The 13,122-nt window shown below is 39.6% G+C and overlaps 1 long non-coding RNA gene across 1 annotated transcript; it reads left to right on the top strand.

Moving 5' to 3' along the window:
- Positions 1–5,057: 5,057 nt before the first annotated feature.
- LOC109878426 (uncharacterized) lies at positions 5,058–6,975 on the top strand. Its single transcript, XR_002253376.2, has 3 exons — positions 5,058–5,160; positions 5,275–5,301; positions 6,650–6,975. It is a non-coding gene; the product is annotated as an uncharacterized LOC109878426 (long non-coding RNA).
- Positions 6,976–13,122: the final 6,147 nt, after the last annotated feature.

Raw genomic sequence — 13,122 nt, 5'->3', positions numbered from 1 at the left:
TCATCCAACTTGGGTACACGTGCCTCATTCCAGCCCTGACTTTCCGACCTGAAGATCACGGACGTCATGATTTGGCCTCATATTTTTCAGAGTTCCCAGTTATCTTGAAAGCACTATAACTCTTCCCACCTGCAAACACACAAAAAGACACCCATATGGAGCGAGAGGGACAATTTGCTCAGCAGAATCTATAAGAAACCTTGCAAATGCTTTGGAGCATTTAGGCTCTGCCAGCTTACTGACTATTTTGGGCTGTTGCTTCCTTTGCAAAAGAAAAAGAGTTTGGCTGAACCCCTAACTACATAATACTTGTTGACCTGGTAGCTTCCATACAAACTAGAACTGGTGGGCAGCTTCCTAACCAGCTTGCTGCCAAAAGAAGTAAAAAAAGAGTTGAATTCATTGGCAACCTCTGCTTTTTCATATACCATCTCCCCCTTGATGTTCAGTCCAATACTGTTTAGTTTGTTTTTGATAGTACCACTACAGCCTAATTCCTTAAATGATTTCCAAAGATGTTAGGGTTACTTTTGTTCTCAATTATTTTCTCAGCAAAGTAACTCCTCTGTGCTTCATCCATCCTACTCTGTGCTTCATCCATCCTGCTCTGTGCTTCATCCATCCTGCTCTGTGCTTCATTTCTGTGACGTTTATATAGGACAAAATCATGCTGCTCTCGAACTGTGTTCAAACATTTTTATTTATTCCTTGCTTGGATAGATTCTAGAATCTCATGATTAAACCAAGGGCTAGATCTCTGCTTTACCCTGGCCCGTCTAATGGGAGCCATCACATTCACCACATCAAGGAATCTACATTTAAAGACTTCCCAGGCACTGTCTACCCCTACACTATCTAGCACAGGTGACCAGTCAATTTTACCCACTTCCTCCCTAAACTTTTCAACACAGTATTTTTTGAGTCCTCTGATTCTAACGGTTTTGTGACACTTAAATATATCTTTAAAAATCCTCCTTGTGCAAAATGTACTAAAATGATCACTGATTCCATATACTATTACTCCACTTTGCGATATTTTAGATTTGTCAGACACCAATATTAAGTCAATATTACTTTGCACTGTTTCACATATCCTGGTGGGATCTTTTATCATTTGGGTCAGAGCAAGTGATCTACAAAAGTGCAATAATACATTGTGGGTTGGGCTATTCTTTTTGCAGACATAAATATTGAAATTCCCTAACAAAATGATTTCCTTCAACAGTGAATCATTACAGTTTGACAACACAATTTTAAGACCTTCATAGAATGCATTCTGCTTGGGCGGCCTATAACACAAACCCCCAACAAAATCGGCTTGGTTTTGGGAAGGCAGATATCCAGCCAGACAATCTCCAGATCAGCATTTAAATCCAATCTGACGTTAAATGCAATGTCTGATCTTACAAACGCACATATCCCCCCACCGTTCCAATTCCGATCCTTCCTGACAACAGAGTAATTACCTATCTCAATTTCTGAGTCACAAACAGATGAATCCAACCATGTCTCAGTAAAACATAAGACACCCACCTCTGATTTGCAAACCAACAGGTGTATCTCATCGATCTTCGGTAGTAGACTTCGGACGTTTAAGTGCACAAAATGTAAGCCCTTCCCAAAGGCCTCATTGAATTCCCGATCCACTTGTAACTCGCCTCCCAATGTGCTGCCATCTTCCCACTGCCCTGTATTCCGCATATCGTTAATCGCTCTCTTGAACAAGGTACCTTTCACAGGGACATGAAACAAGCTAAATTTATACCTCTGTATAAGAAGGGGATAAAGTCTGACCCTGGGAATTATAGGCCTTTATTTTATCCTCTGTAACATCAAAGATCCTGGAGAGAGTTGTACATGAGCAGATGTATGAATATGTTAACAAACAGGGTCTAATGTATGATTTTCAGTCGGGTTTTAGAAAAACATACTCCACTGATTCATGTCTACTTTACTTGACTGACTTCATCAAGAAAGAGATTGATGAGGGAAATCTGGGTGGAATGGTACTGCTTGACCTACAGAAGGCCTTTGATACAGTTAACCACTGTCTCCTAATCTCCAAACTGGAGGCACTGGGGTTAAGCAGTATCCCTCCAGGCTGGGTAAAGTCCTATTTATCAGGAAGGGCTCAAGTAATAGAGGTTAATGATTCACTGTCTCAGGCAAAACCTATGAGTTGTGGCGTTCCGCAGGGGAGCGTGCTTGGGCCTCTACTGTTTTATTGTATATTAACGATATGAAAGATGCTTGTTCTTGCTGTATTTTTCTTTATGCTGATGATTCTATACTTCTGGTGTCTCAAAAAAGTAAAACTATGTTGGAGAGCATACTTAGCACAGAGCTGACTAACATTAGCAAATGGCTTGAAGATAATAAGTTATCTCTGCACTTAGGGAAATCTGAAGCAATTATTTTTGGATCCAGACCTAAATTGTGTAGGTCATCTGAAATCAGAGTGGAGTTAGGGGTGAGGTGCTGACTACTAAAACCTCTGTTAGCTACTTGGGATGTATCCTTGATGGAAGCTTGGGAGGTGTGAGTATGGCCAATAAAGTGCTAGGGAAGGTTAATGCCAGGACAAATTTTTTGGCCAGAAAGTCCAAGCTGCTTGATAAGGACTCCATGTAAGTGCTAGCTACTGCCCTCATTCAATGTCATTTTGACTATGCTAGTACTTCCTGGTTTGGGGGCTTATCTAAACTTATGAAGTGGAAGCTCCAGATAGCCCAGAATATGCTGATCAGGGGAGTATTGAAGGTGAGTCCACATACTCACATAGGCAGGAGCTGCTTTCGGGAACTAAACTGGATGCCTGTTGAGGCTAGGGTGTCCCAGATTAGACTAGGTTTGGTGTACAGGAGTATTTATGGTCCTGCGCCCAGATTTCGAAGTGATGACTTTCCTCGTGTTGGGATGCACACAATCACAGCACCAGATCAGGTGTTGCTGATGTGTGCTTATACAGGTTCAGAACTAATGCTGGGAAATGTACTTTCTTGTATACTGGAGCCTCAGAATGGAATGAGTTGCCTCTGCCCATAAAAACAACGTCCTCTCTGGACAGCTTTAAAAATAAAGTACAAATATGTTTGATGTCTTCTGTGCCCATTTGAATAACCCCTATGATGTAACTGGAATGCTCATCTGTGTGAATGTATTTTAGGCATGCTGCAAGGAGGCATGAGGACTGCAGATTTGGGTGTAATAGGTCATTGAATTAGGGAATTGTTAGATATTGCTGCACTATCGGAAATAGAAACACAAGCATTTTGCTACACTTGCCAATAACATATGCTAACCATGTGTATGTGACCAATAAAACAGTGCCCTAGACCACTATGACACTCGGGAGCCAAAACAAATTGATGGAAATTGATTTTAAAATATATCACTAGCCACTTTAAACAATGCTACTTAATATCATGTTTACATACCCTACATTACTCATCTCATATGTATATACTGTACTCTATACCATCTACTGCATCTTGCCATCTTGATGTAATTAAATATATCACTAGTCACTTTAAACAATGCCACTTTATATAATGTTTTCATACCCTACATTACTCATCTCATATGTATATACTGTACTCTATACCATCTACTGCATCTTGCCTATGCCGTTCGGGCATCACTCATTCATATATTTTCATGTACATATTCGTATTCATTCCTTTACACTTGTGTGTATAATCTAGTTGTTGTGAAATTGTTAGGTTATATTACTTGTTAGATGTTACTGCATGGTCGGAACTAGAAGCACAAGCATTTCGCTACACTCGCATTAACATCTGCTAACCATGTGTATGTGACAAATAAATGTGATTTTGATTTGTTACGCTATCAAGCTAGCAAGAGGTTGCACAGCAACATAATCAACTTCCTGTAGATAGGTGTAGCGCTAGTATGCTCAACTGAAAGGATAACCTTTGTTTCCATAATACTAAAATGAACTAATAGAATGTAGTATATACTCATTAAGTATACAGTATGTTCGTTTTTTTGTGTGTGTGTTTTTTTATCTGCCACAAGGTTTTATTGCAAAGTGGCAACCTCCTCGCCTGATCTTAAAAACAATGTTCCACTTAATGCTCCAAATGCACATATTGCCATCTTTACTGATATATTTGAATTATTTTGTTTAGTGTTTAAAAAAACTGCAACCACCACCCCTCCTTTTTACGGTGGTGTCCTGTACATTCAAATGAAAGTAAGGTGGCAATTGAACAGTCAAATACCCATCTGTTCTTGTCCATATGCACAACAGGAATGAAAACTGAGGTAACAGCTCTAGTTGACATAAATATAGATTTTCTTTATAGTTATTCGAAACTTTTTTGTCTCAACTTGTAGTGTATAATCAAAAAAGTGCTTCATATATGCATAGTCTATTACGTGTTTTGCCAGGTCGAATAACATATTAGATACGATAGAACGTTTCAAATAAATAAGTCAGTCACATGAAAAACCTAATTAGTGCAAAATACTTGCTTTTTAGCTGTAACCTGGGCAGTGAATATGACTGTCAAGGCATTATAGAAAGCGTTCACATTTTCCTACTCTACTGAGCATCTAGTCATCACTGTGTAGGCGGCAAAGAATGCAAAAACAGTGCTAAACTTTTTGTTTTGGGAGTGTTATTAATCTCAGGTAGTGTGGTGCTGTTGTACATATTTGTTTGGCAAAACACCTGATGAGTGAACATTCCTCGAAAGTAAATATATTTTACCAGGATTTTTTTTTAAAGTCAGCTGGCAAAATAACTTATAGGCTTTTGCATATGTTAATGAGATCTCCTTTGTGCGGAAAAAAATGATAATAAAAACTGAACAAAATAAAAGCCTACAGCTATTCCTTTAGGATCAAATTATATAGACACAACTGCTAAGGTGAAAGCGTCTGGAATCCAGATGGCACGTAGTATTTTCCGTTTACTATGGTAACCCTTCGAGTGATACCACCACGTTTCCTCCCAACTTGTCTGCCAGGGTTATACAGTATGTTAGTATGGGTATTCGAACACAGCCCATGACTGATGAAATCTACATATCCCAGAATGTATGAGCGTCCAACAGTGATGACGTACGTTCAGTGTATAAATAACCGATCGAACGCTAGTGGCGCTCTTCTTGGAGACGGTGCCATCTGGTAGAGGTAAGTTGAATACTGAACCTAACACGTTTTGTATTTTCTCATATTCATCCAAAGTAATCCAATGTAATTAAAAGGCATCCAACTGATCAACCTTTTTCTCCCTTTGCTTTACAGACACTCCTCCACGACATGAGGGCAAAGGTACATTTTATCCACTCAAAACGATTGTTTTGTAGGCATCTTCCTTGTTGCTATACTAGTTAGCTTTAAGTGATTTGGTTGGCTAGCCTGTTAACTGCGACATAACTGCACGCATTTTGTAGTTAGCCACCTGCTACATTTTAAATACATTGATTATAGAGTTCGGTGCATAGGCTTGAAGTAATTTCTAAAACACAATCTTTGACTTTTGTATAGTTGGGTATTATGCAATGAAGTGCTTTGTCATTCTACGATAGACTATTCACGCGCATTTTTTTTCTCTTGAGAAATACTGCACCAAACGTTTTGGCTCCCGAGTGTCATAGCGGTCTAGGGCACTTATTGGTCACATACACATGGTTAGCATATGTTATTGGCGAGTATAGCGAAATGCTTGTTTCTAGTTCCTGACAGTGCAGCAGTATCTAACAATTCCCGAATTCAATTACCTACTACACCCAAATAAATAATTGAATTATATATAGATGAGTAATGAGAGCGGCATAGGCATGATGCAAAATATGGTATAAATGTATACATGAGATTAGTAATGTTCACATCTTGCATGTGACCAATAAAATGTGATTTATCCTTTTTAGTGTCCATGTAGGCAGCAGCCTCTGTTAGTGATGGCTGTTTAAGTCTGTTTGGCTTGAGAGAGAAGCTGTTTTTCACTCAGTTCCAGCTTTGATGCACCTTTACTGATCTCAGTGATTGGGAGTCACATGGGGCGGCATATTTTGTTCTTAACTGACTTGCCTACTTAAATAAAGGTTACATTTAATCACTCTTAGTCGCACAGTTTTACACCCTATCCTCGGCGAAAACATCACATTAATGACCACTCAAGGAGTCTGAGTAATTCAGGCTGTTTTGAAGTGTACACTGGCTATTATGCGAGTGCACTCGTTCATTTAGCCAACGTTAGTAATGTTGGCCAATGGAACTAGCTAACCAAGTAGCTAACTGCAGGCAACTCATAGAAATGGGCTTTCACCAAGTGATTTAATTCTGTAGTGAACACGTGGACATGCCTTCTCAGTAGATTATCACCTGTCCTGGTTCATTACTGTAGCCAACTATTGTGCAATTCTAGCTAGCTTGTTGCCATATTTTCAGTCACCTGCCCCTTACTATATGGGTGGGTGTGCAGGATAGCAATATCCCTTCTAGACCTGAGCATATGTTGGTAGAACTGTATTGACAGCAATTTGCTGTAAATGCCACATCGGTGTTGCCAGCCACGCTTCTGTAAATTGATCAGGGTTCAGCCATTTGTTCTAACACTCGTCAATATCTAAAAGTAGCTAATGTTACATCTAACATTAGCCTCTGTTCTCTCTTGCAGTGGAGAAAGAAGCGTATGCGCAGGCTGAAGCGCAAGAGGCGAAAGATGAGGCAGAGGTCCAAGTAGAATGCCTCCCCCTACAACACCATGGCTGTGACCGTTCTGGACACAACACGGGACCAAGGATCTCATGTTCAAAGTCTGATCTGAGATGTGCCATCCATGCCAATGAGAGGCTGTAAAGACAGTGCTACTGTTGTCTTGGTCAAGAGACCACCTGCCTGGGAAAATTATGGGGACATTCTGGATTCTCTACTCTTCTACCAAACCTATCCTACTCCATTGCTTTTGTTTATACTTTCCCAATAAAGTTTTTGGTTTAAAGTTGTCTTTGTTGCTTCTGAAACAGGGTCCAGAATGTAATTCCTACAATGCTGCACCCATTTACCATTATTGCTGACAGTTCAGTTCTGGTGACTAGTCATATCAAACATTCTTATAGGTAACCCATATGTTGTGATTCCCTTAAAACCAGTTTAGTGTTCAGTATGATAAGGTTATGCTGCATGCCTTATCGCAGCTGTTGGTCATGGGTTGTGAGGAGTGCATGGACTGCTCCAGACGGGGGCCATCTGGAGCACGGTCTCCTGAGTAGTGCATATCTCGGTGCTAGATGCCCCCGTTTGGTTCCGGGCTGACCCAGTGTTCAGGTTAGGCATAAATGTATAAAAAAAAAGCTGCTCGTGTCTGGCCTCAACTGCTCTATCTAAATATATGGCTCTACCTGCTTTGTGGTATCACAGCAACATGTGCAACTTAGTTTTCTAGGTAAATTTACTGACCATGCTCATTTCAAACAGTGACCTGGGGGATTAATGAGCCAAACGGAAGCTGGGGATGATCAGGTGGTCATGGTATGAGGACTAGATTGGGTATTTAGCCAGGACACTGGGTTTAACGCCTGTTATAATTGTCATGGGATCTTTAGTGGCCAGAGGTCGGACACCTGTTAAATGTCCCATCTGGTACCGTACACAGGGCAATGTCCCCAATCACCGGCCTGGGGCATAGATTTCTTGGTTGAAGTAGTTTCCCTGGACACCTGGCTGTCACTAAGGACAATTCTGTGGGGGAAAACCATTCATTTAATGTCATGTATAGAATATTGTTGTATTGTAGCCAATGGTTTCTACTTAATGCTATGTAAACATATCTATGTATGTAGGCCTGTACAAGATGTAGGTCTTCATTTTGTTATTAAGTTGACGTAAAAAAATAAATTTAACCTCACTCCAACCCAGCAGCCCAAATGGTCAAAAACAAACAGGTTTACCCTGGAGGCAAAATGGTTTGATCTCTCTGGCACTGTCTTACAGGCTGTTCAAATAGATGTCAGCCAAGCATACTCTTTGTTTTTAAACAAGTGATAGATTTGGGTTCGAAAATGGGTGGCCTATTTTGTAGGACATGTGTGTTTTTCCCCATTACAAATGCATGTTGGACTATTAATCCGTTTCTAAATTACTCATTTACTAGTTTAAACCCACTGAAGAAGAATACAGGACAGTCAACAGCCTAAAATAACGAAGCTTCTCCAAAACGTGTGCGTAAATACTCATAGTTCTACATTATACCAGGTGTCAACAGAGGTAATGGTCGTATTGCTGTTGCTGTATCAAATACGTAGGGTACCCAACTATCACGTTTATTCATTGGCCTACAGTAGATCTACAGGCAATTCCAGTGGTGTAAAAATACTTTAAAGTACTACTTAAGTAGTTTTTGGGGCATCTGTACATTACTATTTAAATTTTTGACAACTTTTACTTTTACTCCACTACATTCCTAAAGAAAATAATGTACTTTCTACTCCATACATTTTCCCTCACACCTAAAAGTACTCGTTACATTTTGAATGCTTAGCAGGACAGGGAAATGGTCTAATTCATACACTTAAAGAGAAAATCCCAGGTTATACCTACTGCATCTGATCTGGCGGACTCACTAAACACAAATGCTTTGTTTGTAAATTATTTCTGAGTGTTGGAGTGTGCCTCTGGCTATCCGTAAATTTAAAAAACAAGAACATCGTGCCATCTGGTTTTACTTTTGATACTTAAGTATATTTTAGCAATAACATATACTTTTGATACTTAAGTTTAGGGGCGGCAGGTAGCCTGGTGGTTAGAGCGTTGGGACAGTAACTGAAAGGTTGTTGGATCAAATCCTCGAGTTGAGAAGGTAAAAATCTGTCGTTCTTCCCCTGAACAAGGCAGTTAACCCACTGTTCCTCTGTAAATTTGTTCTGACTTGCTTTGTTAAATAAAAGTATATTTAAAACCAAATACTTTATTTTATTTTGCTCAAGTTGCATTTTACTTGGTGACTTTCACTTTTACTTGAGTCATTTTCTATTAAGGTATCATTACTTTTACTCAAGTATGACAATTGGGTACCTTTTCCTCCACTGGGCAATTCTTAGTCGGAAAGCTATTGGTTTATGTAAGGGAACACCCCCCTGAAATGGACAAAAATGAATGGGATGTTATTGGCACCGTATGAAACATATAAACGATGTACAATACCACTCAATTGGACGTTGTTTCATTCAAAACTGATTGCAAATGCCATATGGCAAATGCCAAGTGTAACACTGCAAAAATCCAATAGATGGCGAGTGTGCTCCACCGCAATTTTTCATATTGCAAATGTAACACAAGTCAAGACCCAAGAGTAAAATGTAGAAAATTTGAGCATTTTTTCAAAAACTTATCACCCCCTTAAAAAAGTGCTTTCCGGACCGTTCTTTTTCAAAATTCTTGCGAATTTTTTTGGTCAATTACACATGTATAACAACTGTATCAATATACTTTTGTCAAATTTTACTATCGTAATTTTTTTTTTACTTGTCCAAAAGGCATATGTTTTGTCCATTTGCATTAAGATTTCATAGGAAGTCTAAAGTAAAATTTGACTTTAACGTATCACTCCCTTAAAAAAGTACTTTCTGGACCATTTTTCGAAATTCTTGCAATTTTTTTGTCAATTACACATGTATAACAACTGTATCAACATAGTTTAGTCATATTTTATTATCATAATTAAAATAATATATATTTTACTTGTCCATAAGGCATATGTTTTGTCCATTCCATTTGGAATATGATTTCATAGGAAGTCAAAAGTCGAAAATGTGAACATTTTCCCAAAAATGTATCACCCCCTTAAAAAGTGCTTTCTGGACCATTTTTTGAAATTCTTTCGATTTTCTTGGCAATTACACATGTATAAGAACTGTATGAACATACTTTTGTCATATTTGATTATCATTTTTTTTTTTTACTTGTCCGTAAGGCATATGTTTTGTCCATTTGCAATATGATTTCATAGGAAGTAAAAACTCACTTTTTTGTCTTTGCCAAATGCCATAAGAAATGTCCAAATGCAATATGAAAGATTTGAAAGTGCCAAATCAGGATGTTATGTCCATTTGTCATGTACGATCATAGGAAGTCGGTTTACAAACTCAAAAGTCAGTGAACCATGTCCAAAAGGCATTTATACTGCCCAAATGATATATAGCACTATGTTAAGCCATGAATCAACCTAGATGGTCTATTTGTCATGTATGAACAGGGAGAAGTGGGACTGTTGTTTTTTTTTTTTTTATTGAAAAATTTCCAAAATGACGCCCCCTATTGGATGGGCATGGACGGGGGTGGGGGGGTGGGGTGGGGGTTCTCCCTACCCAACCGTGGACCCCTTGCTACCCCGTAATGACATTAAAAACCATTTAAAAATGTGCTCCTGGTAACCCGTTCCAATCACCAGGTGCACGGCTGTCCATTTGCAATATGTTTCAATGGGCATTTACCATCACAAATTTGACATGCTCAAAAATTCTGCAGAAACGCAAAATTGACTGGCCTGATGAACTCGGGATAGCCGGGCAGTGATAGTGGTTCCTCTCCATCGCTCGTGTTGATTTCATCATGTCCATTTGGGGATGTTTTTCACTGTTGAATCATATTGCAAATGTACTGTGCATTTGCAATATGTTTCAATGGGCATTTACCATCATGAATTGGACATGCTCAAAAATTCTGCAGAAATGCAAAATTGACTGGCCCGATGAACTCGGGATGGCCGGGCAGTGCTAGTGGTTCCTCTCCATCGCTCGATGGTGACATGAGAGAAGCGGGACTCTTTCGTTTTTTAACGGTTTTTGAAAAATTTCCAAAATGATTAGGGGTGCCCCGTATTGGATGGGCACGGATGGGGGATGCTCCCTACCCAACCGTGGACCCCTTGCACACCCCTAAAGGCATTTAAAACCATTGTAAAAATGTTATCCTGGTAACCCGTTCCAATCACCAGGCGCACAGCTGTCCATATGCAATATGTTTCAATGGGCATTTACCATCACAAATTTGACATGCTAAAAAAAAATTCAGGAATGCGAAGTTGACTGGCCCGATGAACTCGGGATGGCCAGGCAGTGATTCTGGTTCCTCTCCATCGCTTGTTGGGGTTGATCTCAGAATGTCACTTTGGTGATGGTACCTCACTGTTTAAACATATTGCAAATGGACAAAAGCCAGCCAGCAAGTCACCGTCCATCAGTCAATTAGATATGATTCTGACACCAAACTGATACAAACTGACACACCCACTTTTCCCAACTTGTTTAGAAGCCAACTATCACATATTTCACTGACTGATTTACATAGGGTTGAATGCACTATTTATATCAAACTGCAGGTTGGGTATGGCAAAACATATTTTGGGTGAATTTAACCACTTCCTGTTGCTCCAGGAAGCTTAGAATCAACACAGGTAGACCTCATAGTGGCCTGATGGATTGTCATTGAAGACAGGTTCATAGGGCATTCATAACCCACATAGGCTTCAGGTTGAATTTAGGGGTGCAAGCAATGTATTCCTATGGGGAGAGAAGTCAGTGAAAACTGTTGAATGTAAACACCTTCTTTTAACTGTTAAGGGTTAATGCCACACGGTCAAGGTTAGGCTTGTACAGATCGGGAGGACCTCAGGAACGTTCCTGAGGTCAAGTTGTGCTTCTCACCCTAACGGTTCCCCCGCTGTCACCCAAAAGCACCTGCAATTTGGGGCCAGGCTTCATTATGGGCCTACATTTTTCATGGTCACTGAGCTCAGACCGAGCAAGCTACGGTCTAGCGGGGCATCAAATCCAGATGATGCTGCGAACCATTTTGTGCAAGACTACTATCGGTGTGATTGAGGCGTTATACTGATTGCTGCGGTCAAATATTCTCAGAACAATTTAATTTTAGGGTTACGTTTTTCATTACAAGTGCAGACAATTAATAATCCTAAAATTATGTTACTAACTTAATTTTAGGTTTACATTTCCAGGACAAATGCATGTTAGACTATTAATAATCCGTTTCTAAATTAAAAATGTAATGATGAAAAATACAGAACAGTCAACAGCCTACAGTAAGTAGGCTTCTCCAAGCTCTGCATTATACCAGGCGTTAACAGAGGTAACGGTCGTATAGCTGTTGCTGTATCAAATAGGTAGTCTACCCTACTATCACATTATTTCATAGGCCTACAGTAGTGATTTTAGCATGTAAATCTTGGTGGGACAAACATTTTTTGGGGGGGGATGCATGCCAGCAAAGCCACTACACAGCAGAACACTAAACAATACATTAATTGCACTATAACGGTGACAAACGGTGTCCCGAAACCTTTTTACTTTAACCAGGCAAGTAAGTTAAGAACAAATCCTTATTTACAATGACGGCCTAGGAACAGTGGTTTGGTTAACTGCCTTGTTCAGGGGCAGATGGCAGATTTTTACCTTGTCAGGTCAGAGATTTGATTTAACAACCTCTCGGTTACTCACCCAAAGCTCTAACCACTAGGCTACCTGCCACCCCACATTACCTCTGCTACACCTGGCTTTCAGCAGAGCCTTGTCTGGCAGCGAAACGGTTTATTCAGCCTCATTTACTGCCTTTTAAAAACACATAGCTGATATGGCTGACTTGATTATTAAACAAATTCGGTTTCTACTGACAATTGAGATGTACAAACTATGGCATAAGGGGATGACAAGTGGATAAGAGGCAATCCGTAATTTCAATGAAGACATTAATGGGCGAGCTAGGACGGACGTAGTCAATATAAGTATTTGTTCAGCACTTTTGTATTTGTTCAGAACATTAGCCGTTCTTACAGTGTTCTCCCTGTACACCAAGTCGGAACCGTAGGATAAATAAAGGGGGCATATAAGCAGACAATGAAAGCTCTTAGAATATTCAATAATTAAATTTCTCAAAAACAGGCTATATATGTACCACCAAGTCAGAACAGTAGGTGAAATTAAGAGGTGAAAATATATCAAATTATTAGGGCACATGGGCTACTAACAGCTTACTACACAACATACACTTAGTATTACTTTCTTAGCTACAGTATACATATCTCCCTGGCATGTTACATCCTTTATGCAGCAGCATACAAGACATTTTTGAACTCAC

Source organism: Oncorhynchus kisutch, linkage group LG17, assembly GCF_002021735.2.
Source record: "Oncorhynchus kisutch isolate 150728-3 linkage group LG17, Okis_V2, whole genome shotgun sequence".
Classification (NCBI taxonomy): Eukaryota; Metazoa; Chordata; class Actinopteri; order Salmoniformes; family Salmonidae; genus Oncorhynchus; species Oncorhynchus kisutch.
Note: the sequence above shows the minus strand (reverse complement) of the source record. Positions and strands in the feature narration are given on the sequence as shown.